A 23,058-nucleotide genomic window follows, 5' to 3' on the forward strand; every position below is an offset into this window, starting at 1 on the left:
CAGCACTGAGGAGAAGTGCTTTTTCCCCACCACCATGTCCCCCCTCACCAAGCCCATCCAGCTGGCCAGAGTGCTGAACACCGCTGTGAGGGGGTTGAATATGCTGATGTCATGTGGCTGCAGCATGTGTGTGGGGGGGAGCAGCAGGATCTCCACCTGATCAGCCCGGCATCTGTCGATGATGTGGCGGCTACAGTGTGTTTCATGTTGGTCCATGATTAGTAATAGGGGACGTTTTGGGGGACCATGATTTCTGAAATGGTCCAGCCATTTAATAAAAAGTTCACCTGTCATGTACCCTTTATCAGAGTACCCATACAGGCTGTTTTTGGGTCCATCCAGAGCATACGCCACACTGGGAAGGCATTGGGAATAGATGACGAAGGGAGGTATGTTTGCACCAGCTGCACTTACTGCCAGGTGCACAGTGATGTGCTCTCTGGTGGTGGTCTGCTGGCAGTAAACATGCCTCCTCCCCTTCTGACAGACCAACTGCTCCTTGGACTTTGGCTTGTCCCCGAAGCCGGACTCGTCACAATTCCAGGTCTGACCAGGTTTGTCTTGCAGACTGTACTTCTCTACAATACCCTCGTACAAGCTGAAAAACTTTTCTATTGCCTCAGGTATGGCCGCGAGGACCCTGGCCCGATCGAGGGAGTCCGGTGCCCAGGAGGTCAGCTCTGGATGGCGGGTTTTAAATTTGGACCATCAGTTGTCACTGAGTCCCTTCTCGACATTTACCAGTGTCTCCTGGCCGCTGTCCTTAATTATTTCTAAGGCCAGGCAGAGGCCAGTGAGCCACAGCGAGCCACATGATCGGCACATCATTTTATTTTATGTTATTGTTGTTAACTGTTAGTTAATTAAGTTAGTTGTTAGTTCATGTTCACTTTAAGTTAATTGTTCAAGTTAATAAAATGTGTTGTTTGAAATGTAACCTCACACTGTTTTTTAATAACATTAAGTTTTTTTTATAACACAAGTTAACATTAACATTATTTTAAAGATTTATGTTTTTTATGTTATGTTTAATGTTAACAGACTTTCATGGCAAATATTGGACCAATTATGTGTTGTTGGTAACGTTGAAAAGGTTATGGCTTGAAAAGTTAAAGTTACAAATGTATGCTGTCCCTAACCAGATACACAGATGTGTTTTAAAATAACTTTAAAACAGTCATTTTAAGAGTGAGGTGTTGTTTCAGTGTTGATGCTGTGATACGCCGGTGGCGCTGTTATGCGCTGTTGGCGCTGATATTCATGTCGAACAAAGTACCTCTATTAATGCGTGTATCCCTTCAAAAAGTCAAAATATTTGTACAAAGTAGCTCCTAAATATTGAATGAAACCCTAAGAACATTGATGTCATTTTATTTTTGGTTGATCGTGTTTTAAAATCAGTAATTTGCACACGTATGTCTCTCCCCTCTCTCTCTCTTGTCCTGCCGGAAATCCCTCCCCTCCTCCATTTTCTGAGCGTTCATAGGTGCACATTGGAAACTCACATGGATTTCTCCCAAACGACTGGCTGTAGAAAGGGAAAATTGGTCTGAGTCTAAAGAGGTGGAGTCAATGATGACACAGATATTTATATGACCCATGACCTGGAAGTATTTATTTATTGAATTTGCGGGAAAAGGTCAAGTGTCCGGAATACCGTGATGTCCGGAAAACAGTGAGTCTACGTTACTGTGTGAAGGTTTTACATGAGATGAACTAACTTACCTGCTGATAGAGGATTGAAAGCTTTAGACTAGCTAACATTACCTAATGTTATTTTCATTAGCTAGTTTGTTCAGTCATGTCTGTATGCATGGTCTATTATATAGTGAATAGAGAATGCTGCAGATAATTACAGGAATAGTTTCACAGTTGGTAGGTAAGTTACTACTTAATTACAGTTACTGATGTTTAGTCAGCCAGAGCATTGTTAATTAATATTATAAGGTCTGTAATGAAAATACCTAAACTGATAATAGATTTATTTGCAATAAATGATTTTGGCAACATGCATAATTTGTGAGTGTTTTGTTCTTCCAGTTGAATAGCAAAACGAGACGAGATAAAGAGGAAGTGTGGAGAAAGGAAGAGGAGGAGAGGAGGAGGAGGGAGCAAGGGAGTGGGACAGAGGACGAGACGGAAAGTAAAGTTTTCTGTAGAGTATAAGACATTTTACTTCCAAGGGCACATCTTTTATACACCTGTAACCAGAGTATATTCAGTTGTATTTGTTTTCTATGTGAAATTGAATATGAATTAGGCTACTGTATAGGACTCACAGTAATGGTATTGACAGGGTGTCACCATTCTCTATGGGGTAAATAGGAAGGTGTGGACTGTGGAGAAAGAGAGGAGAGGAGCAAGAGAGTGAGACAGAGGAGGAGAAGGAAGGTAAGGTTTTCTATAGAATATGAGACACTTAACTTCCAAGGGCACATCTTTTACACTCCTGTAACCTGTAAAAACTGTAGTTTATTAATATTAACTATTTTTTGTATTTGGGTATTTCTCTGTCATTTGTCTTTTACTGTGAAGAGAGAACAATGCAGTGGGAGCAGAGCAGTGGAGAGAACTGAGGAGACTGAATGAGTAGAGCAGTGGAAAGGATACAGTGTCAGCCCTCTGTTTTTAAGAGGTAAATTACACTTATTTCATGATGAGAATTGCAGTACATATGAAGAATTTATTTGGTAGCCTAACTATTATTTCACATTGTCATTTGTCTTTTACAGAGAGGAGAGAACTGAAGAGATGTATGAAGCGGAGCCATCAGTGTCATCATTGTGATTCCCCTCAGTCAAGTAGGAACGTTGGTTGTTTCTATGTGCCCTGTTTTAGCTTAGTACCTTTTGGGCACGTGTTCACTTTATTCACGAGTTGAATGCTGGTGTAAATAAATGGCACATGTTGGTGTAGCCGCCTGAGAGAAGTTGTTTCGACTCATTCATTTAGTGACTCCTTAACAATATAATAATAGTTCATAAAATAAGGGAGACATAATCAGTAGATCTTGGTAATCTTTTTTTAGTGTAGCTTTCATGGTAATGTGCAAAATCAACTGAGGAGACCGAATGCAGAGTAGAGCAGTGGAGGGTTAATTTGAACAAAGAATATCCTACATTATTGTGCAATGAAAGAAAGCATCATTCGTTTTTATCTTTAATGATTATCTTAATTTTCCGAACATAGGGGTGCGGGTGGGGTCCGCATCCGCTGTCCGGTTTAAATAAGCTTCTTAGTCCCTAAATTGAACGGGAAACAGCAGTGATGAGATGGTCAGTAGGTGTTTAGAAAAAGGTAACATTAGCCTGTGCACTTCACAGATAGACAGCTAATGCCCAGACCACAGGCAGGCTTGGCTGCTGCCCAGCTGCAGGGCATCTAGAGAAAAGTTTTCTTGTTTTTTGATGCGTTTTCAGCAACAAATAGGCAGTGAAACAGGTGTAATAATCATACTGACATTGTACCAGCTATCGCTACAGTTTTGATATATTTGTGACATGAAAAAAAATCAGGTTTCAATTTTGAATCAACACTTACTGTTTACATTTTTATTAAAAAAATAATAATAAAAAACAAAGCCCCCTGGCAACATTTCTGTGGACAGAATTCCTTCATTTGTACCACAAAGTGTTTTGTTGTGAAATATCTGCAGGACCATGTCGTTGGTGATGAAGTGGTTTGCATGGCTCCCTAATATGTGGAAATACAGTAGTTACAGCAGCATGCTAGCCTGGTTCCAGACCATAGACCCCGCCCACTCAACTGAGTAGGTTTGCATCTCTGGTCTGGCATACTGCAATGAATTTGTGATTTATCTCATCCAAACAATGGAAGGACCAATGAACGCCGGGGGTGGGTTCGGATCTAGCGATTAGCCAATCAACGCCACGCTGATGTCAAGCTGTGCGCCGGTGGGTCACTGGTGAGGATAGCAACAATGGCAACCGCTACAGATCCTACAGACCACATTAACAATGCTATCGAGGTATTTCGGGGAACTGCCCATTGGTTCGACAGGCCATTGGTTCGACATCCCATTGTTCCGACCATATTAAACTCATTGTTCCGAAGTCCATTCCGAAATCATCATGATGCCCTGTGGTTAAGGTCTGGTTAGGTTTAGGCACAAAAAACACTTGGTTAGAGTCAGGAAAAGATCATGGTGTGGGTTAAAATGAAAAAGAAAGTGACAAACACATAAGCCGTGAGCCTGCTCTGCACCATACGCCCGCCGCGAGCCGTTCAACACCGCGGACAGTCGGACTAATGGGATGTCGAACCAATGGGCTGTCGAACCAATGACATTGACCCGGTATTTTGCCACTACTCGCGTTAATGGAGGACCAAATTAAGGAAGCTGCTAAACTGGATTTAACGGCGATGCAGCTGGGTGTGCACGACGACAGAGACATTTTAAACAGGCAATGCTCGCTTGTTTTTGGCTTGTGTTTGAGTCGTTGATCTCTACTGATTGGTTAGGGAAAAATCAAATTCCCTCCCCCTTGTAAATCGCCTTCAGTGAAGGCGATATCAGGCTGAAGGTTCTGTGTGCTTCAGTCTGATACTCAGGCTAGCAGCATGCAGCGCTGTAGCTGTGCCGCTGTCTGTGAACACTGCACATGCAAATGCATGGAGTCACTTCAACGTTCTAGTGTAGACAGGGATATTTTGTCAAAAAATGTTGTTAGGGCTTAATTTTTTTTTTTTTTTTTTTTTGTAACAGAGGGGAAAAGTATGGATACATATAGACAGCGCCTAAGACGTGCTGAGGGCAGCCCTGTTACCATAATTTTTTTAAGAAACGCTATTTCTCTTGAACTTTTAAACATATCAGTAATTTTACCATCTTTTTTTTTCCCTCACTCCTTCTCTCTCTCACATGCTGCCCATTTTTTCTCTATCATGCTTAGCCAGCATACTCCACACTCCAAATGTTTTGATGTGTATGTGCTCGCTGCCGAACACACGTGTTCCCTTGGTGCTCTTGGTATGCTGACATAAAGTGCCTCCTAAAACATTCTATGACCCCCTTCCTACACGTAGCTTTGTGATTGGTTATTATATATTCAGTGTAGACCAGTAACCACATGTCATTGTGTACACTTGCAAACTGGTAAAAATCCAAAATGGCAAACTGTGGTCATGTGGTTAACTGTTCTCTAGTCTTTGTGTTCTTTTATAACAAATGCTCTTGTGAAGGAGGTCCGGCTACCATCCATGCTGTCTAATTGATAAAGTATGTCCATGTATTTGTTTCTGATGCAGTTGTGTCTGCAGTAATGAGCTCACAGACCCTTGGGGGAGAGAATCCAGGCACAATGAAATTAAACAGGTGTGTTGGGAATACTCCAGCACAGACTTCTTAAGCATACTTCTGACTTGCTGCTTAACCACTCCAAAGGAGCCAGGAGTGTACACACAAAAACATACAGCAGGGAGCACTTAAGTGCATTTAACACTGAAGCACTGTACTCAGTTCAAAGATGAATGCCCTGTTCTTATGTGATTAACAGGTAGGAGCTAATGATTCATTTGTGTGTTAATGTTACCATAGAAATGTGGTCTGAAATGACTCAGTGTTTATTTGCTCAGATGTGCATGCAAGGTGGTTGTACAATAAATGATAAATTGTTCTTTCTTAGTCATCAACATGATGGCTCCTACAAATTAGTGCCCCACTAATCACTTTATGTGCTTAACTTAAAGTTACGTAATTACCTTATCGTTAAGGAGGTTAGGTTTAGGCAAGCAAAGTTATTGTGGTTAGGTTCAGACTCAAAGTTTACTTAAAGTTCACATGGTTCTGAACACCAGTGACCTAGGGAAAGTTCGTATGATATTCTACAAATTACTGCCCCATAAATCATGTTCCACACTCAATGTAAAGTTATGTAATTGAGGTAAAATTATGGTTTCGGCAAGTAAAGTTACTGTGGTTAGGTTCTGGAAGAGAAACGTGGCGAGGACGTGCCTGAACAAGAGTCAAAGTTTACTCAAAGTTCACACAGTCACGAACACTGGTCTACTGGGGAAAGTCCTATGTTTTGTGACCCATCCACCACCCCAACCTGCCTCCTAACTGGGCTGCTCAGGACCGCTTCTGTCTTTACTCCCGCCATCGCATTGGTCACGTGATCTCAGCCTTCATAACTACATGGATTATGCATGGATTACTGGCGCATAATTATGTGGGATATGAACTAACTTTGGTACATTACTTTGTAGTAAAATGTATGAACAGTGCATGAGAACAGCTTGAACGTGTTCTTCACCTGACTATCATACCGCTGTCTGGCCTGTTTATATGCTAGAGATTACAGGTTTCATGAAAAACATGGCTGCTGTTCCAGAAACATTACATTTTCCCTAAACTATCCATTTGGAATAAAGCTGTAAAAAGAAAAAGACCCTGCAGTTGTTAATCCATGACGCACTTTATATCTGTTAACACCTCAACCCATTCAGCAAACACAGCACTTGACTGATTATGATAATCTTAGCTTTACCATTGGAGAAAAAGCACTATAAGATGCTCTTTGAATCTCAGAATTCCCACTGTATCAAAAGAATAACAACGACATCATCCCTGTTGAAGAAGTGGCTCTGTGTTGGATCTGTTTCCTTTGCAGAGAACCCCTCTGGCTAACAGCATGTTTCTCACATGGTCTTCACGCTCAACTCATCCAATAAATCTGTGCAGCAATGGTAGACATCTGGAAAATCTGGCACCCTCTCTGTCCATGAAAAGCTGCGATCCATCTTTAACTGCCCACAATACAAGACAGGTGGTCTTTATTGTTCATGCCGCCTTCCTTTCACTGGTTAGACTTCTCACTTCATCTTTTTTCATGGACTCTTTTAGCCAAAACCTGAACATTGTGATAGCAGATGGGTAAAGATTGAAGACAGGCAACATGGTCATTTCTGTACCTCATCATATTCAGCCTCCAGTGAAAACACTGTGTATGGACTTTAAAACTGTAGGTGACTTACATTATCACAGCTGAGATTAAACTAGATCAGATTTATATGCTATGTGGCATGTTGTTTGAGCAGAGCAAAAATATATGCATGAAGAACAGAGAATGAGATGGAGGTTTCTCTGTAAAATGGTACAATCCAATGGAGCAACAATGATGAGGACTGCTTTCTACCATAGTCCCAGAGATCATGTCAGATGAGTGGGTTACCAAGCAAGAAGGGGATATACTGTCCTACACGTTCCAATAGCTGTTTGGCTGATAGGTGAGTATACTATAAATGGCCAAAAAAAAAGGTGGGTATACCCATGTATACTGTACACCACTTAACAGAATTACCAGTAGGCTACTTGAGATGGACTAGCCATAGTATTAATGGCTCTCATTTGTCCCTGGCTAGCCAACTTTCTGTCATGGATAAAAGAAAAAGACACCCATTCAGTTTTAGCTATGAGTGGGAGCCACTAATCCTGTTGCTGAAAGATTTCAGTTAAAATAAAAAGTTATGACAAATGATTTTATTTATTCTTAATAACTGAACCGTTCTCCCCCTCATCCTCCGGCATGTCATCCTCGGGCTGTGATGTCACCAGCACCCAGGCAAATGTTGTGCAGGACGGCACATGCTGTTATGACCTGAAGAAAAAAAAAAAAAGATGAATTTACTCGTATTCACCATTTAACAATAGTTCTGTTGCATAATGACATACCTGTGGCACAAAAGTGTGGTGCACATCCAGCGCTTGGAGGAAGATGGCCCTGAACCTCGTCTTCATCATCCCAAAGGCACGCTCTTTGATGGAGCGTGCCCTGGAATGATGAGTGTTGAAGCGCTGGGCTCCCACACCTTGTACCAGCTGCCTGTAGGGAGTGATGAGGGGGAAGGGGTTTTGGAGGCACGGGTACCCATCATCTGCCAAGATGAAGTACCCAGTAGGGCTGTCAGAATGAACTTCGCTATTTGAAAACAATTCTAATTATTGTAAAAAATAAGCATTTTCGAAGTTGGAAACTAAGGTTCGAATATTTGACATCCGGTACGACGCAAACCGACGTCATGCGTCGTGACATTAGGCGCAAAGTGATGTAGAGATAGATGCAGAGATAGAGAAGATCCAAACTCCAGAAAATCTCAGGAGCACCGTGTGAAAACTGTTTAGATTTCCTTCAAAGAACGGGAAAATAACAACCAGGGAAACCGTGATATGCAAACTATGCAAGGCATCGTTGAAATATCACTCGACTACGAGCAACCTGAACGCACACCTCCATTCACTGCATTACGAGTACAGAGCTATGTTAGCAGAGGACACAGAGCCCCGAAGAAAGCAGTCAAGAATGACCTCGTTTTTGCCTCCCTCCTCATCTTGAGCCCTGCCAGCTGCTCGACAGGACATGATAACACACAAGCTGACACAATTCATTTGCAAAGACATGAGGCCGATCAAAACACGCAGGATACTTTACTTACTGTTTGTGTTATTAATAGCAGTGAGAAAAATGCCTGCTTGTCTTTCTAGACAAAGAGTTGTCTTTTTGAGAGTTACTGTGTGTTCCCACCAAACGCGATGAACGTGATTTACTCGCGCGAGTAAATGAAAATTCATCGCACTACTCGCTCAAGTTTGGACGCTGGGCCATTTATGTAAAATTCGCATTGTACAAGCCCACCCATTTTCACTAGATAACAACAACATTACTTCCGCCATTTCTTTCTCTCATCGACCATGGCTGAGATCACCACGATCGCTGCACTGTACCTGCTCTGGAGGTCCCAGATTCGTCTGAGGGCCAAACGCCGCCGTCGGTTCTGGGTGCATGAGCTCGGCGAGTTCCACCGTCTCCTACAGGAGCTCCGCCCGGACGACGGTCGGTTCCAGCGGTACTTCAGGCTGACTGCTGCCCAGTTTGAAGACCTGCTAGCTAGGGTTGGCGCCAGGATCTCCCGCCTGGATACCAAATACAGGCGCTCCATTCCAGCTGTTGCAGTTTATTGGTGTGTCAAAATCAATGAATATTAACTGTATCTAGCAAGACACTGACCAGGAAAGGACCCGGGAGGTTTAGCTGCTGCTCTGCCGAGAACTGGTGCTTCATAGCCAGCCATAACTTGAGCTGCGAGCCTCGTTGTTGATGTACAGAACTTACCAGGTAATCCAGCCTCCTCGCTCACCTTTACCCAGGCCTGCTCCTTCCTGTTTCTGTCCCTGCACAACACCATTGTGGTGTCGTACAGCTCGACGCACACTGCGACGATCAACTTGTCCTCCATTATAGATTTGACCGGCACCAGGCAGGGTGCAAGAACGTCAGGACGTCAGGACAATCTCAATGTTGATAGGCTATCACGGCACGGTGTCAGGTGAATTCACCTCAAAAGTTCATTATTTTCAACTCGCATGATGACGCGATGCGGGTGAATTTCGCGGCTGCGGACGCAAATTTCGTGTCTATCGTGTCGTGCTCGACGTGCCCATCGCGCGCTCGGCTTCTCCATTAAACATCATTGCTTGAATATTTCTGGCCTTATATTGTATCTATATATCAATATATCTGGCCTAATATTTCTATTTCCCTTCTTGAAGTTTTAAATTGAGTTTGTAAAACTTAAGTGTTTTGCAAATGTTACACAACAGATTTGATTGCCCTCTAGTGGACGCATGATGTAATTGGCATCCTGTAGAATTCCCAAATAAGCTGATATATGTGTATATAATGAGCTAAAAAAAACATTAAAAATTTGAATATTATTCAAATTTTTAACATAAAAAACATTAAAAATTCAAATCTGATTTTGGGGGAAGATTGACAGCCCTAGTACCCAGGAGGAGGGTAGATGGCCCGCCTGTACAGTGGGCTGTGCTGGAGTACTCTGGAGTCATGCACCAACCCCGGCCAGCCCACGTAGTTGTCTATGAAGCGGCCCTGATGGTCACAAACTGCTTACAAGATGATTGATGCAAACAGTTTTCTGTTCTTATAGCACTGACCATCAGGGCCACTCGGTGGCTTACTCCTGACATGGCAGCCATCAATTGCTCCAGCAGCTTTTCGAAAAGCTCCGTGTCTTGCCAGCCCTGCAAACCCCTGAGTTACTGCCGCCAGGTCATCAGCGTTAGGAAGGTAGAGGTAACTCAATGAACAATGCGGTGAACGGTGGAGCGAGGTATCCCAAGCACCCTTGAGACCACCCTGTATGATGCACCACTCACCAGCTAGAAGAGAAAGACCAAGGTCTCTATTGTGGCACCCCATCCATGTTGTCTTTCCTGGTGGAGAAGGTCCAGCAGTACCTCCAGGGACTCTGCTCTGCCCGAAATCTCGAGTGGTGTCATCCTGATTAAAGTTTTGCAGCACCGGTACAACCAGATTTATTCTGCAGTACAGGGGCCTGGTCTGGATGGGGAAAGGAGGGTAAGAACAGGAGAACATAAATGATCAAAGCAACAATAGCTATTTAATTTTAGTTACAGACAATTCTAGTTAATGTTATAGCTTAGATAAATAATGCTATATCTGTCCATCTATCCACTTTGGCTTCCCAATATGGTTTTGATGTTTAATGACAAAACATTTTAATATTGAAATTAAGGCAGTGCTATTTACAGGGTTCGTACACATTTTACTAGTTCCAATTCAAGCAATTTATAAGCCCTTTCAAGCATTTAAACTAAAATCCAAGCACTTTTCAGTCCTTGAAAACACAGCATTAAAATTACAGCATTTTCAAAGATTTTAAGCACCTCTATGAACCCTTTATCAAGTCTTATGGTTAAATGACATTAACCATATATGCCAATCTATAGTTTATATGGCTAGCGTTTGTCACTTAAGGGTATTGTTTATTAATGGGTATATTAATTGCCACGAACTATGCTAGCTATATGAACATTTATGTGGTTTAAAATAACAGGTTTACCTCCCCACGGCTCTCTCCCAGCCGGAGCTACCTCTCCTCTTCCACTAACAAAAAGTAAATTTAAAAAAAACCAAAATGACAAATTCTGTCGCTGCCGTCTGTTGTGTTTTTCCTGGGCCTGGGCGACAGGAAGTGTGACGTGGTGATGCAACGAGGAAATCCTCCGTAGGCTAGACTGTCCCATTTAACAACAGTTGACGAGTCCTTTGGAGGTGCCTCCAAGGGACTAGCCTTTGGAGGCTGCATGGGCCGCATCCTTCGAAGGATGCAGCCCCTGAATTGGGACAGTCTCCATGTGTGATTAACTCAAGTTAATCAAACTCAGTTTGTTAATTCATATAGAAATATGCTTCATTTCTTCGACCAGCAAAGTTCTCATTTTACTGTAGAGCGTCAGACTGAATTTATGAACGCATCATGTCAGGTCATTCAACGGAAAGTCACGGAACCATATTAATATAGCACTTTTCCTCATAAGCTTGCAGTGCTTTTCATGAGAAAAAAAAGATGATCACAAAAACAGCGGGGGATAAAGTTTCAAAAAAGTCGAATAAAATGGCCAAGGAGGGATGATCAAACCCAGCAACATATTAAATACTCATAAATGCATTCCAATAAATAAAGTTACAAGAAGGGATTTTAAATTTTGATGATGCTGATGATGTAGCATGTCTGGTCTCAGGCAATGTTCCATAGTTCGGTAACCTTTAGGTGGGCGGAGATCAAGGACCAACCAGCAGAGCCACATCAACTGATCCAAGGGAATGCACAATCACATAGGGAGTCAATAAGTCTTTGATATAATTTGGGGCAAGTCCATTCAATGCTTTAAAAGTGATAATTAAATTTAAAAAATCAATATGTAACATAATGCAGCCAGTGTAAATTGATTAGCACAGGAGTATTGTGTTTGTATTACTTAGGACCTGTTACAATTTGGGTGGCAGCGTTCTGCACCACCTGGAGTCGGTAAAGGGAGTTCTGGCTAAATACCAGCATAAAGTGCATCACAGTAATTCAGGTGGGAGGAAAAAAACATGTATAACCTTATGTGAATCAGAAGGAGACAAAAAGGATCTGATTTTAGAGATCCTTATGAGCTGAAAGGAGCATGACTGAACAACAGTGTTTACTTAAACATCAAAATAGAGATCCAAATCAAATATTAGAAGCCTGCTACATATTTTTAGTAGTAGTGAACAAGGCTGATTGAGTTTGTTGGACCAATGGCTATTAGCTCAGTTTTATCATAATTAAATTTTGATTTTTTTTGTGACATCTAGCATTTAATAAAATTGAGACAGCCACTGAGGTTATCTAAGCTACTGGAGCTGCGAGACTGGAGTGGGACATAAAGCTGTGTTTCATCTGCATAACTGGTGGGAGACACCATGGTCCTGAATGATATGGCTGACAGGAAGCATATACATTGAAAACAACAGTGGGCTAAGAATGGAGCCTTGTGCAACCCCATAAAAAAAAACAAAAAAAAAACAGAGGAGCTGGCAATTTATAGAACAAAAAGTTCTATTGGAGAGGTAAGGATGTAGCAGCTGTAGAGATGTCCCCTTTAGGCCAACCCAGATTTCTAGATGATGTAGGAGAACAGAGTGGTCAGTCAGTCAGCACTCAAATCTAAAAGCACCAGCTGTTAGAAACAAGTCATTGGAAACTTTGACAAAGGCTGTCTCTCAGCTGTGGCAGGCTCTAAAATCTACCTGAAAACTGCTAAAAATATAATTATTCACAACAGAGATAATTTGGGTTGGAATCACTTTCTCCAGCTCCTTAGGAACAGCCATTATTATTTTAAATGGGTAAAATCTTATTTCATTTTAGAATTGCATGCAGCGAATTGATTTGCTCAGCCCCAAGTCACTGAGAGTCCAACATGTTCTTATCCCAATTAGACAAAATTCACTGCCTTGTCATCGAACTTTCACATCTTCGTATGACGCACTAGGCTTTTCTTTTCCATCCTCTCTGTTCTTGATGTTTTGGGACGATGTGTCAGTTTACACTCATTATATGCAATTATGTCTTGCAAGTCTGCTCATTAGATGCGTACAGTCTTTTTCAAAATAAACTTAAGTCACTGGTAAAACACCTTGTTTTTACGTTTATGTCCTTGTGCAAGCAAAGTAAGTAGTTAGGTTTAAAAAAAAACCCAAAAACATCATGGTCTGGATCAACATTCATATGGGAGGCGCACATCAGGCACTCGGGTGAAAGTCTGGGGCTTGTTGGACCCATTCACCTTCAGTCCCACCCACTCTACAGGGACTTTCCATCTACTTATATTAAGTTGTTACTGGGGGTGTTTCAAACTGACACTATGCAGCAGCATAACATATGAAAGGTGCCTTTTTGCATTTGTGTCTGACACTGACAAAGCTGCGGTATTTGATGAGTTGGGAATAAGAATGGGTTGGAGAGTCTGCCTGCACTCACATAATAACAGGGTTAACTGTGAGCATCGCAAAACTTTTGTCACCAAACACTTATTAACAAGTTGACCCATTTCAGTGTTGGTGTGAGTTTGTCAGGACCATTTAACAGCTGCTGCTGTGTTAGTTCATGTTCACCAGGCAGAAGTTGAACTAGCCATTAACAGTGAGAAGAGCCACCCCAGGGATGGTCTTTCAGCTCAGTGTCTAGCTTGTGTAATGGCAGCAACAGACAGTTTGAGTCAGATAACCAAGAACGTCAGCTGAGTAGGCTGTCATTCAGTGTGGCCTAGGACACATTAGCAGAAAGAATATGGCCTCTGAATGTGGTCTGAGCGAGCTCAAGAGGCATTGAGGATGCTTTTGATGCATTTACACCTGTGCTTAGAGCTGTCAACTTTTGATCCGACCATCCAGGAGGCATGTTAATACCAAGCATAAACAGAATGAAACACCCATGTTGAAACCCATTTTCTTGTTTTGTTATGTGACAGGAAATGTGACATATGACAGCTGTATGCATTAAGATTTTCATATTAAGTTTGGTTTGAAAAATAAATGATAATATTTAAAAAGTAAGTTACATGTTTTTATGGCTCCAAAAAGATATGTCCCACCCCTGGCTTCTTTCCTATGACTAAATGAAGTAAATAATGGAAATAGAGGTGTACCTTCCATCATGTCGTTTTGCGTAATAAAAACAGTATCTTTGGTTTCTAAACTGTTCAAAATAAAGTGAAAGAGAGCAAAGGAGAAAGAGGACAGAGTCAGGAGAGGACAGTGTTTTATGACCCCTCTGACAGGGCTCACTGCAGAGGGAATAGCTTTGATAAAGAGCAGGAACACTCTTGAACCAGTAATGCTACTTATAGAGAGCTTTCTGAGGAACTGGACATGCCTAATACACATTATCTCTTTCATTTAAGAGCTGGTGAAATGACAATAGCCGGGCCCCGAACCCTCACAGAAGGAGAAGAAACGTCTCACAGGAAGACAGAGGAATTTCTTTAATTGAACTGAGTGCCCAAAAAACTGCCTGCATCACGTTGTAGCTGTCTAATTATGACAGCTTGTCAAGAGCCCAAATGAAAACATGCAGAGTGTATTATAAAATCACTTAGTCTTCATTAGAGGTGCTTTTAGAGCTTAACAAGCAGATGTGCATAGCAACAAGTGGCTTTAATAACACTGGAGTGACTCTTTGTGGTCGCTGGGATCACAGACTACATTTTTACACACTGAGAGATTTTCATCTCCTGCATGACTTCAGTGGGACCTGCTAGCACTACAGCTAATCACTATCAGGACACGGCTGTGACTCTGCTGGCCTCTGAAACGCTGAGGTTTATATCGGCAGTAAAATGTTGAATAGAAACATAAAGGGAACTCTTTTTGAACACTTCACATCTTTTGTTCATGTGCACATCTAGTCTATAAAACTGTAAGATGCTGTAAGAAAATATACAGCATTGGTTATTTGGTCAACATGGCAGGCATTCACATAAACCAGCACCAATAGAGTCAGACTCTCAACTGTTGTAACGCCACACTGTTATTACTGTGCCACTAATAATGCCATTTTTAGGCAAGAAATGGGGCCAGCAGTCCTTTGGTAATTTACCTGTGGCACTGATGCCTCTGTTGCATTTAAAACCATACCTTCAGTGGGCACATTGAGGAAACAGCCTCATGTCCAGCAGCCATCCTTTAATGCATCTTGCAAAGGCTTGCCATTTTTAGGGGGTAACCCTGTGTATGAGTCCCCAGAATAAGGTGTGGTCCCTGTTCATGTTCCCAAGGCTATTGGCTTTCTCAGCTGTCCAGCACCACAGAGTCTGCCCAGCATCGTGACTGACCACCAGCCAGCTGTCTCCACCGATGCCGAGCCAGATCTTCAGTTGTCACCAGCTCTCTGCCCTGTCTTCTGGTCATTAATATGACGTCTCCGCCTCTGCTGCTCTTCAGTCCTTGGGTCGATCACCTGAGCTTTTCTGCCCTAGCAGATCACCAAGTTCTTTATATGGTATTCTCTTTGAAATTCAACATGGACGAAAAGTCTCTGATAAGATTTTACTGCAAACCCCATCTGCTGGTGAAGGTCATGCGACGAAGAACCAGGAGAGAACCAACACATCCTCATAGAATGGTTCATATTATATCCTATGAGTTTATATCCTCATGAATGATGTCATGTCCTAAATGTACAGTTATGTAATTAACGTCAAGTTCTGGAGGTTTGTTTTAGGCAATTAAAGTTACTTTGGTTAGGTTCAGGAAAAGAAATATGGTGAGGACAAACCTTAAAAATGACTCACACATCTCCAGGGTAAAGTCTTAGAGGAAAGTGTGGGTTTTGTGACCCATCCACCACCCCACCCTGCCTCCTTACAAGACCACTCTGGACCACTTCCTTATTTACTCCCGTCAGCACAATGATCACGAGATCGCAGCCTTTGAGTGCATAACTTTTGGTTGGAAAACGTACAAACAGTTTATGTGAACAGCCTGAGAGACCTGTGAAGAGATGTTGCCATCATATAGTCAGGCACTCCAAGCGAGTAGAGGTTCAGTGCCTAGTTCAGTGCTGGGCATCTCTCCAGCTACCAGTCCACACTGTGTAACGTGGTCCATGCTGGATTTGAACAGGCCATCCTCTGGTTCTCAAAGTACGTTTCTCTGGCTACTGCTGCCCTCATATCACTCAAAGACCCAGAACAGCTACCAAATGGACCTTGAGATGAGATTGTTTTTTCAACCTTTTTTTTTTGTTTAATTGACAAAATAATGACAATGCATTTGTTTTTTGTTATACTCCTCATGGGGCCTTGGGGGGTATTCCAGTCTGGAGTCTTTGAATTAAATCCAGGGATCCATGGGGGAGTTCCAGATGTTTCTAAGGTTCAGTTAGAGTTGCCTGTTATGTAGTGTAGAACAGTGATGCATCGCCTTTCTGACTTGTGACCAGAGTAGTACTTTGATTACTTTTTGCAGTAACGAGTAACCTAACGCGTTAGTTTGCTGCTTGAGTAATCAAATACTTGAGTACATTTTCAAACAAGACATCAGTTACTTCCGTTACTTTTAGAACACTGGTCCTTCACCTCTGAAACAGCAATGACTGTCTTTTGGTTCTAATAACGAAGATAACGTTAAACCTGTCAGTCCGAAAGAAGCCACAAAGCTTGTGGCTAGCTACGTGGTAAAAGAAATGCTGCTGTTGTCTACGGTGGAGTCTAAAAAAAGGTGGAGGACTCTCTGACAGACAGGTCAGACTCAGGACTTGCAATATGCCTGGTTTACACTACACGACTTTTCTGCCCATTCTGAAAGTCACTATGTCACATTACACGATTGTAGAGTCATAAAATCGTGCCATGACTCGGCTGACAGACTGACACACTACACGGTGGTACTTACCAATTATCCCCGGTCGTCGTTCACGGCGTGTGTGATGTCATCGGTATATTCTTGTCCTTTTTTTATTACTTTTACTATTATTTGAGTCACTGTGTCTGTTCATGTGCCAGCCAAAATGTTGTTGTAGTCGCCTAAAAGCGCCAGCAGATGGCAGGAGCTACATTTGAAGTACCGTACACAAACATTCAAGCTACTGTATCCTCCACAACCAAGTTCTGACAAATGTTTCAGAATAAAAGCCTATTTAGAAAATGGAGGGATTCTCTCAGCCGAGGTTATAAGAGGCTTTTAATTTGAAACAAGTGTTGAGTTTGAAATGACGGTGCGATATGTTAACTTTATAAAGACAACGGAGCGGATAAAAAGTAAATATATAAACACACAGAGAGATTAATAAATAATGGACCGTCTATAATGTAGTCTGTTTCAAATGAAGCTGGGAGCCTCTGCAGTTGTGGTGAGTAAAAGCCCCGCCGCTATTTGTTAATGTTATTACTTTATGTCCGACCGTGAGGATGTACCATTGTTTGCTAGCTTGATGCTAATGACAGTACCGTTAACTCAGCGGGTTGACAAAGTGCCTCTGCTGTTTCACACCATCATTTCCCCCTTTTACTCTGTGTGGTAACATCCCTAGAGGAAATATTAAAAACGCTGGAGTGTTGTTGTCATAGCTACAGTTGTCTACGGCAGCAGATCGTTGTGTGTTTCTACTGGTCAAAGTGACGGCTGTGATGGGAGAATTGGATCTCAGTGAAGGGCAAGTGGTCCATAACTTTAATTTTGGAGACAAAAAATGTAGGCTTAGCGCCCTGTGGTCCATTGCCCAATAGGAAATGTAGAATACTCAAAAGTACTTTAAAAGTGCTTGAGTTACTTTTCTCAGGGAGTAATGTTGAAAGTACTTTTAAAGTACTTGAGTTACTTTACTCAGGGAGTAACGCAGTAAAGTAACTGGTTACTTTTTAAAAAAGTAACGCAGTAAAGTACTTTGATTACTTTTAAAATAACCCTTACCCAACTCTGGTTGTGACCCCTGAAAATATAGCAATGTGTACACATGACCCCTGGCCTTTGCCCAGGCCAATATGACCATTGCAGAAGCCATGACTGTTAATATTCACAGATACACTTGGCATTACTGTAGTGGCATGATTGCAGTTCTGTTGCAGTTCCAGTGTAGCATATATATATTGGATTATCAGCAGCCCATAGTCTCTCTTGTTGGAATTATGGAGTCTCATGTGACATTTCAAACAACAGAGTCGTACTTCATCATGGAAAAAAATTCAGAAATATTAAGGATCTACAGGAAAAACTGCAATGCAACCTTTCTAAGAAAAGCATAAAATATGCTGATCACACTCACGTTGTGTCCCCATGACAGGTTTAAGAGTAGTACAATGCTCAAATGTGGTAAAATAGAAATTTTAGTTTGTTCCTTGTTTATGTCAAACCTTGGTACTGTGTAGTGTGTCATGGTCTATGGTTGTCTTCTGTTATTTTTAATACTAAATTTATTTGTATTTCAGTTTTCATAACACAATTACGAAGTGCTTTAACAATTGACTCACAAGACAGTAATGAAATTATACAGTAAAAAGCAAAACCGTAAGAATAAATAAAAATTCATGAAATAAATAGCACAAAATTTAGCGAGTCAAAAACATGACCATTGTGGACAAGTAAAAACTATTTTCAAGCCCTGCTGGTGTGGCTTACATAACAGCTTACACCACTAACATGCTCCACTATCTACAACAGTATCATAAGGACAAGCTAAATAGATAAATAAGCAAAGGGCCAAACCAGCCTTAAGAAATCATTTGCAGCACTGATTCTAGCATTGGGTTCAAAAGAAGTAACAATGCATCTGCATTTTTATTGCCAAAGACATGAGACTGTTTTCAATTTCCAACATGCTAAAACACAAATTTCACATTCCTTCCCATATACACTTCAGTAAATCTGTAGTTACTGCCATGTATGAGGATGCTATAACCATCACCATCACTGTCCATATCATCAACTGCCAGTGAGAAATTGTGAGTTTTGCTCTGTTTGTATGTTTGAATCACACTATAAAAAATATTGCTGATCACTGCCATTGTTGCAGGTCGCTAGAAACGTGGATGTAGCAGTGAACTGGGCCATGTGAGGAGGGTTGTAGCTTTTTTTCCCACAAAAGTGGGAAAAACCGCTGCTTTGGCCTCAAAACAAAAACTGCCTGGACTGCCACCACATTTAGTTATGATTTTGGCACTGTACTTTTTGATACTGTAGATAGCAGTGACATCAGTAATATGGAGGGCATTATGAATCTGCTTAGTCCTCTCAAAGCTACCAAAGTAGTGAGCAATGAAACAAACCTGACAGTGTCATTGGGTACACTGACATGTGTACTGATAGTCTGCTATTATTCCAAATGGGACAATATTCTGAATTTAATACAGATCATGTTAACAGCATATTCTGCTTGGATATCCCAAATTAGGCCTATGCCTGAATGAAGAATTTTCTGATTAGGACATGTCGGATATGACATTTTATTCAGGTTTAAGGAGCATTCCTTGGAGATGTAAACACGGCATTTGGAATATGACTCAGTTGTTTTTGTTTTTTTTTATCATAGATTGCCACACACAGCTTCTTGTCTGTTTATGGTCAGCTCTATGTGTTTTCATGGTTACATTATACACAAACCAACTCACCAAAAGTTTGCAGGGCTGGTGTAGAAATGCATGCCTGAAAGAAAAGGCCACATTTTGGGTTGGAAGAAGACACACATCTACTTTAAAACGTTAGGAAAGACAGATATTAACAGGGTTTTGGATTTATGCAAAGATCACAATGACGCTTTTTAAGAGGGTCTTTAAAGGAATGAAAGAGGAAGGCTGTGTTTGTGCAGTCCAACAAGTCCTACGCTGGTTGAAACTTTGAAGAAATCCTATTTTGATGCAGAAGAGCAAAATGGTTTAAATAGCTCCAGCACTCTTTATTTTGATGTGATAAATGATACATTAGGGCACGTTTATTGGAGAATGCGTGGCTAAATGTAAATGGGAATATTAGTGGAACATTCATTTTCATTAGCCATGTAAACAGCTGAGTAGGAATACTGTCTTTTTCACAATAAGGGCAAAAACCAGAATATTTTGTGCATGTACACAGTCAGTTTGAGGTCTATGAACATGAACCTACACAAAAAAATATACTAACCAAACATCAATCACTTCATGCCTAAATAATTTTGACCCACTGTGCTTACTGTAGTTGTGCACACAGTTTTCCTGTACAGGGTTTATTGTTCCCAAATCTCTGCAATTAATAAACTACAGTGTTAACATAAGTCATAGATATGACATGACAATGAGAGCTACTGGGAGCTAAAGTGGACTTTTGTATCTGTTTTTGTTGTCAACATATCTTAATGAAAATAAACAAAACAAACAACCTTTCAATGAATGTAAGATTCTGAAAAAAACTGTACTCATCACAGCATATTTGGAACATACCTTTTGAGAAGAAGGTTACTTTTCTCCTTTTTTAAATTTTGTTTTATTTTTACTTAGTATCAACAGAGTCACTGAGAAAACACAGTGGTGTAAAGCATCTTTACTCATGTTTTCTCTATTTGTTTTTCTCACCAGTTTTGAATGAAACTGGAGTTTGTTCCAGATTTCGAAATCTTTACTCACAGCAGCAAATTTGGAACATACCATCTGAGAATTAGGTTTGTATTATCTGTATTTTTCTCAAGAAGTCACTAAGAGCACAGAAGTAGACTATGTTCAAGATTTGCAACTATGTGAAGCATCTTGACTATTTTTTTCTTCATGTTTTTTTAATGGGGGCAATGATTCTTAATGAATTTAATGATGTATTTTTCATATATGGTCATTTTGAATGTTCATATCCTTTTGGAATGTAATTACATCATATATATATATATATATATATATATATATATATATATATATATATATATATATATATATACAGTACAGACCAAAAGTTTGGACACACCTTCTCATTCAATGCGTTTTCTTTATTTTCATGACTATTTACATTGTAGATTCTCACTGAAGGCATCAAAACTATGAATGAACACATGTGGAGTTATGTACTTAACAAAAAAAGGTGAAATAACTGAAAACATGTTTTATATTCTAGTTTCTTCAAAATAGCCACCCTTTGCTCTGATTACTGCTTTGCACACTCTTGGCATTCTCTCCATGAGCTTCAAGAGGTAGTCACCTGAAATGGTTTTCCAACAGTCTTGAAGGAGTTCCCAGAGGTGTTTAGCACTTGTTGGCCCCTTTGCCTTCACTCTGCGGTCCAGCTCACCCCAAACCATCTCCATTGGGTTCAGGTCCGGTGACTGTGGAGGCCAGGTCATCTGCCGCAGCACTCCATCGCTCTCCTTCTTGGTCAAATAGCCCTTACACAGCCTGGAGGTGTGTTTGGGGTCATTGTCCTGTTGAAAAATAAATGATCGTCCAACTAAACGCAAACCGGATGGGATGGCATGTCGCTGCAGGATGCTGTGGTAGCCATGCTGGTTCAGTGTGCCTTCAATTTTGAATAAATCCCCAACAGTGTCACCAGCAAAACACCCCCACACCATCACACCTCCTCCTCCATGCTTCACAGTGGGAACCAGGCATGTGGAATCCATCTGTTCACCTTTTCTGCGTCTCACAAAGACACGGCGGTTGGAACCAAAGATCTCAAATTTGGACTCATCAGACCAAAGCACAGATTTCCACTGGTCTAATGTCCATTCCTTGTGTTTCTTGGCCCAAACAAATCTCTTCTGCTTGTTGCCTCTCCTTAGCAGTGGTTTCCTAGCAGCTATTTGACCATGAAGGCCTGATTCGCGCAGTCTCCTCTTAACAGTTGTTCTAGAGATGGGTCTGCTGCTAGAACTCTGTGTGGCATTCATCTGGTCTCTGATCTGAGCTGCTGTTAACTTGCCATTTCTGAGGCTGGTGACTCGGATGAACTTATCCTCAGAAGCAGAGGTGACTCTTGGTCTTCCTTTCCTGGGTCGGTCCTCATGTGTGCCAGTTTCCTTGTAGCGCTTGATGGTTTTTGCGACTCCACTTGGGGACACATTTAAAGTTTTTGCAATTTTCCGGACTGACTGACCTTCATTTCTTAAAGTAATGATGGCCACTGGTTTTTCTTTAGTTAGCTGATTGGTTCTTGCCATAATATGAATTTTAACAGTTGTCCAATAGGGCTGTCGGCTGTGTATTAACCTGACTTCTGCACAACACAACTGATGGTCCCAACCCCATTGATAAAGCAAGAAATTCCACTAATTAACCCTGATAAGGCACACCTGTGAAGTGGAAACCATTTCAGGTGACTACCTCTTGAAGCTCATGGAGAGAATGCCAAGAGTGTGCAAAGCAGTAATCAGAGCAAAGGGTGGCTATTTTGAAGAAACTAGAATATAAAACATGTTTTCAGTTATTTCACCTTTTTTTGTTAAGTACATAACTCCACATGTCTTCATTCATAGTTTTGATGCCTTCAGTGAGAATCTACAATGTAAATAGTCATGAAAATAAAGAAAACGCATTGAATGAGAAGGTGTGTCCAAACTTTTGGCCTGTACTGTATATATATAGCGGATGTCGCGCTAGACGTTTTCATCGCCGGTCATTTTGACCGATAGGGGTCATAAAAATCCGGTCATAATCTATTTTTACCGGTCATTTTAATTTTCATTTTTAAATGATAATAAAGATAATCAAAGACATTTAGTTTTCATTCGTTTGTTTTTAATAAATTCAACAAGCAAGTTATAAAGTGTGCATTAATAAGGACATGAACGAAAAGATGAACAGACATCCACACACCTGTGCCATTAGGCTTCAGCCTGGACACACTGGACGGCACTAACGCGTCACTAACGCGTCCGGTGTGTCCAGGGCGTTATGTAGTTATGCCTGTAGGCTCGGTGACACAAAATTAAAATTGTAATGAAGTGATTATGGTATTGAAAAATGTGTTCGGTTATGCACTGTTGTGCTATTTTAAATTACAAACACGGTATTTTCTCCTCACGTTCCTCAGTGCGTGCTGTTGTTATTTTATTTTGAAAATTGGCCGGATTCTGTCGTCTTTTCTGTGTCCGACTTCCTGTTTGGTACGATCCGCTCGATCCAGCTTGACAGAAGCGCTCGCGGCTCCCGTGAAAAATAGACCAGACGCCGAACTGAAGCGCTGCCTCTGCGGGCGCTCTGCTCTGCTCAGCGGCCTGTGTGGACACTCAGATAGG

The 23,058-nt window shown here is 41.3% G+C and overlaps 1 protein-coding gene and 1 long non-coding RNA gene across 2 annotated transcripts in view; both read left to right on the forward strand.

The window, feature by feature from the left end:
* The window catches only part of dapp1 (dual adaptor of phosphotyrosine and 3-phosphoinositides), a 579,028-nt gene that overhangs the window by 229,294 nt on the left and 326,676 nt on the right, over nt 1-23,058 (forward strand). The window lies entirely within an intron of this gene.
* Nucleotides 2,270-2,876, forward strand: LOC144467058 (uncharacterized). The gene is made up of 3 exons (XR_013493432.1): nt 2,270-2,391; nt 2,536-2,635; nt 2,733-2,876. It is a non-coding gene; the product is annotated as an uncharacterized LOC144467058 (long non-coding RNA).

The sequence above is a fragment of the Epinephelus lanceolatus genome, chromosome 15 (genome assembly GCF_041903045.1).
Source record: "Epinephelus lanceolatus isolate andai-2023 chromosome 15, ASM4190304v1, whole genome shotgun sequence".
In the NCBI taxonomy this organism is placed as follows: Eukaryota; Metazoa; Chordata; class Actinopteri; order Perciformes; family Serranidae; genus Epinephelus; species Epinephelus lanceolatus.